Source organism: Hylobates moloch, unplaced genomic scaffold, assembly GCF_009828535.3.
Source record: "Hylobates moloch isolate HMO894 unplaced genomic scaffold, HMol_V3 SCAFFOLD_6, whole genome shotgun sequence".
In the NCBI taxonomy this organism is placed as follows: Eukaryota; Metazoa; Chordata; class Mammalia; order Primates; family Hylobatidae; genus Hylobates; species Hylobates moloch.
The window spans coordinates 117,218,929-117,234,489 of record NW_026652281.1 but is presented as its reverse complement, the minus strand read 5'-3'; the positions used below and the strand labels follow the sequence as shown (position 1 = coordinate 117,234,489).

At 44.7% G+C, this 15,561-nt stretch overlaps 1 protein-coding gene across 2 annotated transcripts in view; it reads right to left on the bottom strand.

The window, feature by feature from the left end:
- CYSTM1 (cysteine rich transmembrane module containing 1) overlaps positions 1-15,193 on the bottom strand; it is an 85,661-nt gene extending 70,468 nt beyond the window's left edge. Inside the window, exons 1-4 of one of the 2 annotated variants that reach the window (XR_009213815.1) lie at positions 13,876-15,193; positions 8,874-8,938; positions 6,094-6,210; positions 626-848 (exon numbers count right to left, since the gene is read on the bottom strand). The gene's annotated coding sequence lies outside the window, so the exon portion shown is untranslated. Of the gene's footprint in view, positions 1-625; positions 849-6,093; positions 6,307-8,873; positions 8,939-13,875 lie in introns of those variants that run through there. The other variant, XR_009213814.1, reaches the window with a different exon arrangement.
- Between the last annotated feature and the right edge of the window lie 368 nt (positions 15,194-15,561).

Here is a 15,561-nt window from a genome sequence, read left to right as displayed (position 1 = left end):
TTGCTGGAAGGGAGGGCAGGGTAAATAGAGACCCAGGAAAGGGTGCTAAGAGCATTAAGAGAAGGGAGGCTGAGAGGCTATAAAAGGGAGGACTGAGGGGGAGGAAGAAGCAGGTGGGAGACTCTGGGGCAGCAAACATCTCAGAACCAGGTAGTAGGTGGTGTCCTTCAGAGGCTGTTGGAGAAGAGCACCATTGTCTGTTCGCCTCTGAAGAGTGAAGGTCATCCATGCACACCCCAAACTATCTTTGGACCATCTGAGGGTAAGAGCCACCCTTTGCAGAGCACTAATGCAGAGGGAAGAGCAGAAACAGGCACGTCCATAACTACACCCTGATAGGACTCATCAAGACAGTCAGGCTTTTTGGCTGGACGGTTTTTCAGGCCTGTGGTACATGCCTCTGTGCCTCTAATCTGGGCAGGGCAAGGTGAGGATGGAGTGGAAGGCAGGAGTAATTCCCTTAGAAGGCAGGCAAGCTTCTCATGGCAGCTGGGTCATATGGAGGCTGTGCTGGGGAAGAAAAGATGCTAGGACACATTCTCAGTAAGGTCCCTGACCACTCCACTTTTACTGAGTTGGTAGGGTGAGGGCGTAACCATTGAAGGAAAAATAGAACATTCCTCACCCCCACCTCCACATCCATGCTGAGGAAAGTGTTATTATGTGGGTAAAAACTCAGGGAGTGTTGCTGACAGCATCCAAGAACAGAGATGAGGCCAGGGAATGCATCTCACGTGGCTCTTTTCTATGATTTTGACCTCAGGTCTCAGGATTAAGCAGCAGGCCAGATGTAGAAGTTGCTAGAGTTTCATCAGGTTTCTTCACAACAGCAGTGTGGGTTTCCATTCCTGGAAATAAAAGAAAAATGTCAGGGTACAAGGTCCTGGCCAAGCATATTTGCTGTGAAAGTCCATTAGTCACAGAAGTTACAATAAATTTTCAATATTTGTTCATTCGGGAGAACTGTCCAAGGACTGTGGAGGCAACGTGGTGCAGTCGTTGGCAGCATGTGTTCTGAGATTTATCCATTTTGTGAACTTGGCCAAGTTACTCACCTTCTTTGAGTCTCTGCCTTATCTGTAAAATAGAGATAATAATACCTACCTCACAAGACTATCATAAACTTTAGGTGAATTCCAGGGCAAAGAAAGAGAACCTAGATTCATAATATTTTTTAAAGGGCCATTTTTAAACCATTGTATTTTTATTAGACCACATTTGTTCTCTGAACAATTGGATGAAAGAATGTTTCTTGGATGCCTAATGTACACTCAAGACTGATGGATACAGAAGGAGCATGTGCCCTGGCTTGGTCAGGCATCCGATTTCTGATGGGAAGATAAGACAGTGTGAGACCTTGCCAGGCTGCTGTGAAATTGAATGCTAAACTATGTCATGTCCTTCCATGCCTGCAGCGTTCACGGAAAGAGGGGCCATGCCAGCTGCATTGGCTAAGGTGGGATACATGGAAGGAAGGGTCTGGAGCAGAGCCTTGAAAGATAGGATTGGCCAGGCACGGTGGCTCACGCCTGTAATCCCAGCACTTTGGGAGGCCGAGGCAGGTGGATCACTTGAGGTCAGGAGTTCGAGACCAGCCTAGCCAACATGGTGAAACCCCATCTCTACTAAAAGTACAAAAAGTAGCCAGGCGTCATGGCGCATGCCTGTAATCCCAGCTGCTCAGGAGGCTGAGGCAGAAGAATCGCCTGAACCCAGGAGGCAGAGGTTGCCGTGAGCCAAGATTGTGCCACTGCACTCCAGCCTGGGCAACAGAGTGAGACTCTGTCACAGAAAAACAAAAACAAAAAAAAGATAAGATTTAGAGAGGTGGTAGGTGAAGAGAGCATTCTGGGTCAGGGCAGTGATCTGAGCACCTGGGGCAGGGGCTCAGTAAATATTTACTGGCTAGATGAATGAATGAATGAATGAATGAATGAATGAGCAAAGATAATAATGAAATTATCAGCATAGTGTAAGATTAGCCATGCTTTGTTGAATGAATGGATGCATGATTAAACAAAAAAAGCAAAGACAATGAAATTAGATAATGGTGGGCATAGCTGTAAGACCAGCCTAACTGAGCTGTGGAAACTGGGGAGTTGTGGGAAATAAGATAGAGATGGAGCAGACTGTGGGAGAGCTTTTGAGACAGTACAATCTTCTGGGAGGAGCATGGAGTCTGGATCTAGAGGGACAGGATTGCATTTGGACTCCATCACCACATATTGACCATGTGACTTTAAGTGAGTTAATTAATCTTTCTGTGCATTGGTTTCCTCGTCCAAAAAATATAGGAATAAGATTGATATCCGCTTTATAGTGTCATTTTGAAGATGAACTGAGCAACCTATGAAATGTAAGCATGATGCCTGGCCCATTGTAAGTGCCTTAAACTCAGTTTTTATTATTATTATTAGTTTTATTAAGGACTGAGCAGATGAGAATAGATTCAATATGAAAACTTAGGGAACCACTGAAGTTCCTTGAAGTGGGAAATGAGAATGGAATGCAGTGTTTGGGAAGAATCACTTGGCAGCAGTATTCAGGCTGGGCCACAAGGCAATGGTGTAGTCCCAAAGGGTAAAGAAGGGCTGACCAGGGACTAGAAGCAACTCCTCCTGAAAATGAGAAAGCCTGTCCACTTGCTGGCACATGGCATGCACAGGCCCTCAGTAACTCTATTGAATGAAAGTCTGCACCAATTGAACAATATAACTGTGGAGCTCCCAGGCTCAATCGCAAATACTATCAGAATTCTCCCTCAGTCAAGTATAGAGAGGTTTAAAGCACTGGAGAAGTTCACTGAGACTTGGCCTCTGGTTCATTTCAATTTCTCCTCCCCCGAGTAGCTGGGACTACAGGTGCACACCACCGCACCCAGCTAATTTGTGTGTGTGTGTGTTTTTTGTTTTGTTTTGTTTTGTTTTTTTGTAGAGACAGGTTTCGCCATGTTGCCCAGGCTGGTCTTGAACTCCTGAGCTCAAGTGATCTACCCACCTCAACCTCTCAAAGTGCTGGGATTACAGGCATGAGCCACTGCACCCAGCCCTTCTGGCTCTTCTTTTTCTGATCTATGTTTTCAAATTCCAATTTGCTTGTCAGGAATTTCTCCACTGCAAGTGCTGAAGCACTATTCAAATCAGCTTAAAGAAAGAGGGAGAGATAATGTATTGGCTCATGAAGCCAAAAATCCAGGGATGAATCTGATTTTCAGGTATAGCTGGATCCAGGCATTCAAATACTGTCACAGGATTCTCCCCTCTTTCTCTCTTTCTCAGCTCTTTTCTTTGCATGTCTTCATTCTCAGATAATCCCTCTGATGGTGTCAGAATTTCATTCTCACAGTGAAAAGTCTCAGCAGACAAAAGGCTTTCTCTTTCCTAATAATACTAAGAAAAGCTCTAGAATGGAGCTTAGTTTTTATTTTTTAAGTTTTTATTTATTTATTTGTTTATTTATTTGAGGCAGAGTCTCGTTCTGTAATGCAGGCTGGAGTGCAGTGGCATGATATTGGCTCACTACAACTTCTGCCTCCTGGGTTCAAGCAATTCTCCTGCCTCAGCCTCCCAAGTAGCTGGGATTACAGGTGTACCCCACCACGCCCGGCTAATTTTTTTGTATTTTTAGTAAAGACAGGGTTTCACCATGTTAGCCAGGCTAGACTTGAACTCCCAACCTCAAGTGATCCACCTGTCTCGGCCTCCCAAAGTGGTGGGATTACAGGCGTGAGTTACCGCGCCCGGTCAGGAGCTTAGTTGGTAACTTGCTTTTCTCTTGAATGTGTGGCCGTGGCCAGGGGATGTAACCAGCCATGGTTCCATGTTCTCTTCTGGAGCTGGGGGTGAACTCAGCCTCCCCCAAATCCCACAGTTGAAAGTGTGGAAGAATGGCTTCCCAAGGAAAATTCAAGTTCAGTTAGCAGAAGTAGGAGGAATGGATGCTGAGCAAACAAAAAACACAACTGACCCCTACAGGCTACCAATACTGAAACCACAAGCCTCCTGAAAGCTCCTCCTATTGAAAGCTTCTGTAATATAATACTCCACTAGGCTTGAATTCACTTGGAAATCAACTTACCTTCTCTTGTGTTTTCAGAAAAGTTGTATCTAATGAGAAGCAAATTCTGGCACTCAGAGGTTGAGCCGTGTTGACATCATCGCATAGAACCTGCCATTGGTTTTACCTAAATGCACTCTTCTTTCTGGAAGTACTACTTCTGAGGAAAGGGCATCAGGGAGCACTTCATGCTTTAAATGTGTTTGTACAGCAACTTGCGTTCTCAAGAGGTAGCACATAAATGCATGTGTTTTTAATTTTGACTTGAAGCACTGATTCCTGAAGTAGCCTGGCCTTCTGATAGTGATCTTAGAAAATCAACCTAGAAGAAGAATACATTTTTCTCCCAGGCTGTGAGTCAAATGACTATGGCAATGAAGTTCTGTCAACTATGAAGCATCCTCCTGCTTTTTAATCTTTTCAGTAATTAAGAAAATAAATTCAACACATATAAATTAGAAATAATCAGCCTCTAAGTCTATTTGCATTTATATTTTTAAAATGGACTGATGACTTATCACATGACATAAGAAAATAAGTCAGGGAAATAATAAATCCACATATTCATTCAACACATTTACTGAGGGCCTACGGCCTACCATGTGCCAGGGACTGCACTAGGCCCTAGGGATGTAGAAATAAGCAAAACAGATTTTTTAAAGTCCTTGTGTATATGAAGCTTACATGATAGTAGATGTGTCCATTTATATACAGTCTTCAAGTCTCTGTGCCATTGACAAGAACTAGTACTGTATACCAGGAAGCATGCATGGCGAATCCTCAGATTCCTCTATGCTAGGCTTTCTGCCAGTGCTCTGCATACATCATCTCATTATTCTCTTCTTCTTAAGAGATGTAGACACTTGTTCAAGGAGCCACAGGAAATGAGTGGTAGGGTCAAGACCGGAACACCTATATCTATATCTGCCTTTTAGCTCATATTTTCTCTTGGGGTGTGGATGCGGGGGATGGTGGGAAGTGGGAGGGACTGAGGCATATCAGATAACATGCTGTGTGCAAAGGGAGCACTACTCATTCAGATCCAGCCACTTGACACTCAGGAATATAACTCAGTGTGGCCAAGTTTTCTGATTTTTCAAGAGAAGCCAGCAAACAGGATTTTGACTTGAAAACCAATTTCAAAATACCATGAAAGCCAAACCAAATTTGTCTGGGCACAACTAAGGCCACAGATCTGCCCCTCTGTTAGAGGTCGTGCTGTGACCAGGAGGGTGACTGAGGAGGTAGGATTCCAGATAGCAACCTTGAAACTAGTTGGCCAGCCGAGCACAGTGGCTCATGCCTGTAATCCCAGCACTTTGGGAGTTCAAGGCAGTCGATCATTTGAGGTCAGGAGTTCAAGACCAGCCTGGCCACCATGGTGAAACCCCATCTCTACTGAAAATACAAAAAATTAGCTGGACGTGGTGGTACACAACTGTAATGCCAGCTACTCGGGAGACTGAGGCAGGAGAATCACTTGAAACTGGGAGGTGGAGGCTGCCAAGATTCAAGTGATTCAAGCCAAGATCATGCCACTGCACTCCAGCCTGGGCAACTCTATCTCAAAAAACAAACAAACAAACAAAAAAAACCCAAAAAACTCCAGAAACTAAATGTGTGTAGAAAACTGCAAATACATCTGTGGTACTTACAATAAGTGTTTCTCAGGTTAATTTTCAAAGACTAAGGTAGAAAAATGGGGCCCTTATTTACCAAAAAAGCAAAGTCCTTTAATGAAAGCTACCAGGGAGGCAGCAGCTGGGGCACTCCAACCCCCAGCCATGGAGGAGGTCGGCATGGAACCATCTGATGCTGGGCTGACAGGCCACGCTTCTCTGAAAAGGAAAATTTAACTTCAGGGCGGGCTTCATGTTACATCTGAGGCCCTAATAATGATCATTATGCTGTCAGCACACAAGACATGGTTCAAAATAATTCTCCTCCTTAAAGTCACATTCTGTGTGCTTTCTGGTCCTTCCTGGCCTCCTCCACCCTATGGCCTCCCACACTCAACAAAACTTTCCTTTTCCCTACCCGTTTGCCAAGGAACTGCGGCCATCAGACAACATATGGAGGTCTCGTCACCGGGATGGTCCGTAACTGGAAAGGAGTTGGTCATCTGGTGTTGGCAGCTCCTCTTCGTGTCGTAGCCTTTGGGAGGAAAGAGGGAGGAACACAGAATAGCATCCATGTTTAAAAAACATTTGCACTATCAACAGACTGAAACTCTACAAGACAATGGTCTTACTTTAAAAGTGTAAAGGAATTCCCATCCTCTTGATCTTAGCAAGATCAGAAAACCTCTGTTTACTACAAGAATTGTTTCAGAAAGGGAAGTGAAATCTGGCACATGAAAAATCCCATTTCTATCCACTCTCAAGATAGTAACTTTATAGCCATATGCTATGTGTATTTCATCATAGCAAAACAGTACTGTAGTGCACTGGGGACAGATTTGCTGCCACTGCTGCTGCTGCTGCTGCTGCTGCTGCCACCACCACCTCCACCACCTCCTTCTGTTGCTTGGATAAAGCTGAGGCATGTGGCACTGTTGTGAGATTCTTAGAAGATCCAGTCAAGTACTCCTGGCTAGGACCCTACAATTGAGTTTGCACCATGAGGCTCTAAATCTCAGTCTTTCTAGGTCCTGGTACTGTATCTTTGGAAGACACAGGAAGGACTTAGATAACTTCTGAAAAAGATGGGACAAAGAAAGCTTATACTCCTCCTCTCCCCTCCTCTTGCTTGGAAGATCGTTTAAGATTAAGAGATGAAGTGACTTTTCCCACTGAAGGGGACACAGGGCAACGCTATGATTCAGAGTGTCCAGAGGCCTGTGTTCCAGCCATGGTTCCCCTGTGTCCTCACCTTGGGACCCAGCACTACTTACTCAACCTTTTTGAGTCTCAGTTTCCCCATCTATAAAACGGGAATAATAATAGGATCAACCACATAGAGCTGTTGTGAGGGTTAATTCATTGAGATGCTGAATGGTAAGAGAGGCTTCCTTTGCACAGAGCTTGTTCTCTAGTTTACTGCAGCCTCCAGTAATCCCCTTCCCGCCTCCCTGTCTGCACCCTAGGAGAAGGTACAGGTTAAAAGGCAGATCTATGTTCCAATCATGGCCCCATGGCTTATTTCTGTGGCTCCTTGGACTGGTGGTCAGGAGTCATTTTTCTGTATGATGACCAGGGCCAGTCTACTGCAATTCTTTAGCTGCAGCAATGGAGACACACACTACCTTTGCTCCCAGTGCATCTAGGTCCTTATTTTAGATGCTACCTTCGATTCTCTGAGCTGCTTCAGCCACAGTCCAGATGAGATTGTGCTTGTCCTGCCCTCTCTCCTCCCCAGCCTGGAAGGTATGGAGTCCACCCACATCAGAGTGGAGAGTGTCACTTTTTATGTCTGCAGATTCCTGGGCTTCATCCTAGACCTATCGCTTCTGAATCCCTGGGAGCCAGGGTCTAGGAGACTTCAGGTGTGACAAGCCCTCCAAGGGAGCGGATGCACATGAAAGTTAGTATTTATGGCCCTCTGGGGCCTCACGCTCTGGAGAGCTTTGCCTCAATCGGGAGAGTCCCAGTCACTGCTTAGCAGAGTTTGGCTCCACTCCCTGCCCTGCCTACCCCTGCTCAGTCCCAGGCCCAGTCCCCCATTATCTCACACTAGAACCAGTGGCCTTGCTCTCTGCCTGCCAATCTGGAGGTCTTCATCTGAAGTGTCAACCTGGCCCTGATACTTCCTGACTATAAATTCTGCAGGGGTTTCCCATTCCCTGCAGGATCAAGTCTGACAAAGCATTCAAAGCCTCTATCTTCAGCCTCAGATCTCCTGCCACTCCCTCTCCTAGTTGGGAACACTCCAACTAGGCTTATATTATACTGAGGTCTCTGAATGTTCCCTGAGGCTACATGTCTCTGAGCTTCTGTAGGCACAGTACCCTCCACCAGAATGCCCTTTCCCCTCTTCTACTACTCTTCCAGTCTCAGCCGAAATGTCACCTCCTCTGGGAAGCCTTCTCAGATGTCCCTAGGTAAAACTGCCTACTACTCCTCTTTCCCTGTACACTCCCCAAGTATATCACCCATGACCCTGAATTACCTTTATTTGCTTATGTGTTTCCGCCCCAGGAAACTGTGAGGGATTTGCATTTTATTCATATCAAATTCCAAAACTTTATCAGGGCTGATAAGGCTCGGCATGATCTGGCTCCCATCCACTTCTCCACCCTGTCCCCCACCATTCTCTGCCCCACCTACTTCACCCAGTCACGGTGGCCTGCTCACTGTTCCCAAGCTCAACAAGCTCTTTCCTGATCCTGTTCCTGTAGTGCTGTTTGCCTGGAATGCTCCCCCTCAATCTTGCCATAGCTGGCTCCCTCTTGACATCCAGATCTTGCTCAAATGCCACCTTTTCAAGGCCAGCCAATCAAAATAGTTTTGTTTGTTCTAGAACTTCATTTAAATGTAATAATATGCTATGTATGCTTCTATCTGGCGTCCTTCACTCAGTATAAAGTTTTCGAGTTTTATTCATGTTGTAGCACTTATCACTACTTTGTTCCTTTTTATTACTGAGTAGTAAGCCGTTGTACGAATATACCACAATTTATCTGTTCACCTGTTGATGGATACTTGGGCTATTTCCAGTTTTCGGCTATTATGAATAAAGCTGCTCTGACATTTTTCATGTACTAATCTTTGTGCAGACATACATTTTTATTTCCTTTGGATAAATACTTGTCTTAGTCCATTTGGTGGTGTTGTAACAGAATACGTGAGATGGGTAATTTATAAAAAGGTGTAGCTCACAGTTCTGCAGACTGGGAAGTTCAAGTGGCGTGGCATCCACTCGGCTTCTGGCGAGGGCTTTTGTGCTGGGTCAAAACATGGCAGAAAAGGTTAAAGGGGAAGCAGACGTATGCAAAGAGAGATCAAACAGGAGGAGAAACCTTGCTTTATTACAACCCCTTGCTCAGGAACTAATACATTCCTTGAGAATTGATCCAGTCTCTTGAGAACAACAACAACAACAACAACAACAACAACAACAAAACACTCTACTAGGACAACAGCACCAACCTATTCATAAGGGATTCACCCCTATGATCCAAGCACCTCCCACTAGGCCCTACCTCCCCAGTGGACAGAACTGGCAAGCAAACTTCAACATGAGTTTTGACACAGACAAATCACATCCAAACCATACCTATAATGGAGATTGCTGGGCATTGGTAAGTATATGTTTAACTTTATAAGACACCACCAAACTTTTTTCCAAGTGATTGTTCCAGTTCACACTCCTGCCAGCAATATATGAGAGTTCCAGTTGTTCCACATCATCACCAACACGTTATTACCAATTCTCTTAAAGTTTAGCCATTCCAATGAGTGTGTGATGTTATCTCATTGTGATTTTAATTTACATTTCCCTAATGGCTAATAATGTTGAGCAACTTTTCATGTGTGTTTATTGGATGTTTGTATATCTTCTTTTTGAGGTATTTGTCAAATTTTTTTTGCCCATATTTTATTTTGGTTGAGGTCTTATTATTGAGTTATAAGACTTCTTTATATGTTCCAGATAGAAATCTTTTGTCAAAAATATGTATTACAAAACCTTCTCCTAGTGTATGACTTACCTATTTATCTTTTTAATTCTGTCTTTTTCCTCCTTTTATAGTAAGTTCTTTCTATGATCTCTGCCTACCCCACGGTCATGAAGAATTTCTTCTTTCTTTCTTTTTTTTTTTTCTTTTTTGAGATGGAGTTTTGCTCTTATTGCCAGGCTAGAGTGCAGTGGCACAATCTCGGCTCACTGCAACCTCCGCCTTCCAGTTTCAAGCAATTCTGCTGCCTCAGCCTCCCAGGTCACTGGGATTACAGGCGCCCGCCACCATGCCCAGCTAATTGTTTTTGTATTTTTAGTAGAGACGGGGTTCCACCACGTTGGTCATGCTGGTCTCGAACTGCTGACCTCGTGATCCACCTACGTCAGCCTCCCAAAGTGCTGGGATTACAGGCGTGAGCCACGGCGCCTGGCAGAATTTCTTTCTTCCAGAAGTTTTATAGTTTTTTTTTTTTAATAGTTCTTTGATTTATTTTGAGTATGGTATGAAGTAAGGATTGAGATGCATTGCATTCCATATGGATATTCAGTTATTCCAACACCATCTGTTGAAAAGTCCATCTCTTTACCTGTAGTTATTTAAATTTTGTTGTATTGGTCTCTCCTACTAGTCTGTAAGTTTCATATATTGTTCTAATGTAACCTGGGCTCTTCTCTATCCCTGCTACCTCCTTACAGGTAGAGAAAGCAGAGAAAGAGCATGCTTGCAAGTTAATTCAGGACATGATCCCAGGGAGCAGGAATAGGGGACTGGGGAGAATGAAGTAGGAACAAGGGAAAGCCAGTGCCATGGTGTGTTATAGAGCTGGTCACCACTGTGGGCAGCTGGGGCTTGACCCAGCTGGGATGTAATGAGGAGCAGTGTAGAGTGCACCTCCTAGTTGTCCACTGAATGTCAAAGAAGAAAGCACATAGCCACCAACCCCAGCCGTCAAGGGCCTAGGGTTACTCCCAAGCGGTTAACGTCCTCAGACGTCCAGTTTGCAGTACTGGAGTCCAGAGAAAAGCCCCAGCAGAAGCCAAGAGCAGAGCCGTGTGGAGCAGCTGAGCCTTGGTGCGTTTACCTGCTCCAAGCTGGTTGCCACAGTGATGGCCGAGTAAAAGGTGGCCAAAGGATGACAGGAGGGTTACAAGAGGTTTCCCATACACATTCGTTCCACAAATATTATTGCCTCCTGTATGCCAAGCACTGTGTTAAGCACTGGAGATAGTCATCCAAAAACCAAGCCCTGTCCTTATAGGGAGACAGACAGGACGCAAGTCAACAATTGATATAATATTATATCAAGGAGAGATAAGTGCTATGAAGAAAATAAAACAGGATAAGGGAACCGAGGGTGAGCGCAGGGATGGGGCTCATTTTGACCACCAGGGAAGGCCTCTGAGGAGCTGACATTAGACAGAACCAAATGAGGAAATGAGCCATGTGTATACCCAGGGCAAGAACATTCCAGGTGGAGGGAACCACAGGTGAAAGGCTTGAGGGAGGAACAAGCTTAGGGCATTAGAGAAACAAGGAAGTCACTGTGGCTGGAGCAGAGTGAGGGGCAGAGGCATAAGAGATCGGGAGAGGCAGCCTGGCAGGCCCTCTGAGTTTGAATTTTATTCTGAGTGTGATGGAAAGCCACTCAAAGTATTTAGGAAAGGTTATAGGCTGGGCACAGTGGCTCATGCCTGTAGTCCCAGCACTTTGAGAGGCTGAGGTGGGCAAATTGCTTGAGCTCAGGAGATTGAGACACACCTGGGCAGCATGGTGAAACCCCATCTTTAAAAAAATACAAGCCCAAAACCCCAAAATTAGCTGGGTGTGGCAGTGTGCACCTGTAGTCCCAGCTACTTGTGAGGCTGAGAGGCTGAGGCGGGAGGATTACTTGAGCCCAGGAGGTTGAGGCTGCAGTGAGCTATGATCACACCACTGCACTCCAGCCTGGGCAACAGAGCAAAACCTTGTCTCAAAAAAAAAAAAAAAAAAAAAAAAAAAGAGGGTTATGACTTGGTCTTATTTATGTTTTAAAAGTCATGTGGGTGAGACCGGCCTGGCCAACATGGTAAAACCCAGTCTACTAAAAATACAAAAATTAGCCAGGCATGGTGGCACACACCTGTAGTCCCAGCTATTTAAGAGGCTGAGGCAGGAGAATCGCCTGAACCCAGGAGGTGGAGGTTGCAGTGAGCCAAGATTGTGCCACTGCACTCCAGCCTGTGCGACAGAGTGAAATGCTGCCAAAAAAAAAAAAATTATGTGGGGTACCATTACACACCTATAGGGGGGCAGGGCTAAAATCCTAAACACAAAAACAAAAGCGGTAATATCCAGTGCTGGCAGAGATGCAGAGAAACTGCAGCTTTCACACTGCTGGTGGGAATGCAAAATTTGTACAGTCAATTTGCAAGAGTTTGGCTATTTCTCATAAATATGCCCTTACCATACAACCCAGCAATCCCACTTGTAGGTATTTTCCCACAGTGAAATGATACTTCTGTTCACACAAAAACCTGTACACAAATGTTTATGGTGACTTTATAATTGTCCAACAACTGGAAACAATTCAAATGTGTTTCAACTGGTAAATGTATAAACTGTGGTACAGCCATATAAAAAGAAGGAACTATTGGTAATGTGTGCAACAACTTCAAGGGACCTTGAGGGTGTTATTCTCGGTGGAAAAATTCAATATAAAAATGTTAGATACAGACCGAGGCAGGCGGATCACAAGGTCAAGAGATTGAGACCATCCTGGCCAACATAGTGAAACCCCATCTCTACTACAAATACAAAAAATAGCTGGGCATGGTGGTGCGCACCTGTAATCCCAGCTACTCGGGAGGCTGAGGCAGGAGAATTGCTTGAACCCGGGAGGCGGGGGTTGCAGTGAGCCAAGATTGCACCACTGCACTCCAGCCTGGCGACAGAGCAAGACTCCGTCTCAAAAAAAAAAAAAAAGGAAAAAAGAAGAAAAAATGTTAGATAACTATGTGATTTCCTGTATATAACGATCTCAAAATGACAAAATGACAGAGATGGGAGAACACATTCATGGTTGCCAGGGGATAGAAAGAGGGACAAGGAGGAATGAAGTGGGAGTGGATGTGAATGCAAAGAAGTGTCACTAGTGAGTTCTTCTGTGGTGATGTAACAGTTATCTATCTTGGTTGTGGTGGTAGTTACATGAATCTACACATGGGATAAAAGCACAGATATATATATACACACACACACACACGTAAATGAATGCAGGTGAAAATGAAATAATGTCTGTAGTTGATAGTAATGTACCAACAATGTCAATTTCCTGGTTTTGATACTGTACTGAAGCTATGTATTAGGTTGGTGCAAAAGTAATTGCGGTTTTTACCATTACCTTCAACGGCAAAAACTAAAATTACTTTTAAGTAATAAGATGTCACCACTGGGGGACACTGGAAGAAGGGTACAGGAGACTATTATTTTTGCAACTTCCTATGAATCTATAATTATTTCAAAATCAAAAGTTTAGAAATACAACTAATGGATAAAAAAAACTATAAAAGGCTTTTTTTTTTTAACTGGGATAGTTTGCAAATGGATGAGCATTAGATGACATTTGGGAATTATTGTCAACTTTCTTAGGTGTGATGATATATGCTTATCACATGTCCATACATTCTTAGGTGGTATATGTTAAAGTTTTAGAGGTAAAGTGTCAAAGTGTCTACAACTTATCTGCAAATTGTTCAGCAAATATATGCCTATGTATATACATAATTTTAAAATATGGCAAAACACAGGTAATACAGAGGGACCAGCAACAGCTCCAGGAAGTGGCATCTGGATGCTTCCACAGAGGCCCAGGTAAAGTCATCTACCTTTCTTCTGAGACTTATAAATCAAAACCAAACTTTCTTCCCCATGGTGGAAAGACTAGCTCCTTTTGTTTCTTTTTGAAAAAGGAAAGATGTTGGTAATTTCCTTTGCAAACTTAAAATGCTAAATAAACATGACATTTTGTTTTACAATATAATAATAACTACTATTTGTTAGGGGCTTTCTCAATGCCAGGTCCCTTTTCAGGCACTATGCCATCCTTATAGCAATTGAATGCAGTAGCTATTTTTAGTAGCCACATTGTACAGGTGAGGAAGCTGAGGCTCAGAAAGGTGGGATGACTTGCCCTTGGCTGCACCCTAGGGTGCTCTGATGCTTACCTGCTCCACAGGAGGCCTCTTTCAGAGTTCTCCTCATCCCCTTCAGCCACTAGCTCTACCCCTACCTAGGGACAGCCTTTGTGTAGAGACACTGTGGGTCCAGCAGCACCATTCAGGCCACAGACGTCTTTCTCTGGCTGAGAATGGGAAGGTTCTCTTTCTCTGCAGTGGGGTGAGTGGTTGCATCTAGGTCAAATATGGGAGGGAAGAGAAGGGGATGGAGTGAGGGACCTGGAAGGAAGGGGGAGAACATGCAGAAAACACCAGATGCTCTTTATAGCTTCTTCAAAAAACAAAGGCATTAGGGAACACAGGTTTTTATCAGTCCGTTAGGAGGAAGGAGGGAGAAGGGGGAGTAGACGTTGTGAAGGACGTCTATTCAGACGTCAGAATTAGGTCTGGGGCCCAGTGATAATGACAATAAAGATGGTAATGATGACAACAGTAATAGACACTGTGTGCCAAGTGCAGTGCTAAACACAGCACACTAATTATCTCAGGCAACCTTCTCAGGAACTCTACAGTTTACTATTTTTGTCATCCCAATTTTCAGATTAGAAAACTGAGGCCCACAAAGTAACACCAAATTATACATTTTCTTTTCCTTTTTTTGAGACAGAGTTGCACTCTTGTTGCCCAGGCTGGAGTGCAATGGCACAATCTCAGCTCATCGTAACCTCCACCTCCCGGGTTCAAGTGATTCTCCTGCCTCAGCCTCCCGAGTAGCTGGTATTACAGGCATGCGCCACCACGCCCGGCTAATATTGTATTTTTAGTAGAGATGGGGTTTCTCCATGTTGGTCAGGCTGGTCTTGAACTCCCGACCTCAGGTGATCTGCCAGCCTCAGGCTCCCAAAGTGCTGGGATTATAGGCGTGAGCTTATACATTTTCATATGTACACACTCGAATATAAATACAATTGAACGAGGTCAGTGTACACATTGACACTAACTACACAACAACACAAACTAACAACAGTAGGTACCTGAGGAAGGGTGAGTGTGGTCAAGGTGGGGAGCTTCAGCTTTTCATTGTATTGTGCAATTTTTTTTTACAGTGGGAATGTGTAACCATGCCTGTGACATTTCTTTTAAAAAGTGGGTGATGCTGAAGACTGTGTCCAAGGATCCCAGAACTAATTTGGGGCCACACCTCACACACTGCAGATCCCAGGCCTTGACCACGAGGCTGCACAGCCTTTCAAAGGAAGACCTGTGCCTGCCTCACTTTTTTTTTTTTTGAGACGGAGTCTTGCACTGTTGCCCAGGCTGGAGTGCAGTGGCGCGTTATCGGCTCACTGCAAGCTCCGCCTCCTGGGTTCACGCCATTCTCCCGCCTCAGCCTCCCTAGTAGCTGGGACTACAGGCGCCCGCCACCTCGCCCGGCTAATTTTTTGTATTTTTAGTAGAGACAGGGTTTCACCGTGTTAGCCAGGATGATCTTCATCTCCTGACCTCGTGATCCACCCACCTCAGCCTCCCAAAGTGCTGGGATTACAGGCGTGAGCCACTGCGCCTGGCTTTTTTTTTTTTTTTTTTTTTTGAGACGGAGTCTCACTCTGTCGCCCAAGCTGGAGTGCAGCAGCGCTGTCCCAGCTCACTGCAGCCTCCACCTCCCGGGTTCAAGCGCTTCTCCTGCCTCAGCCTCCCGAGTAGCTGGGATTACAGGCATGAGCCACCACACCC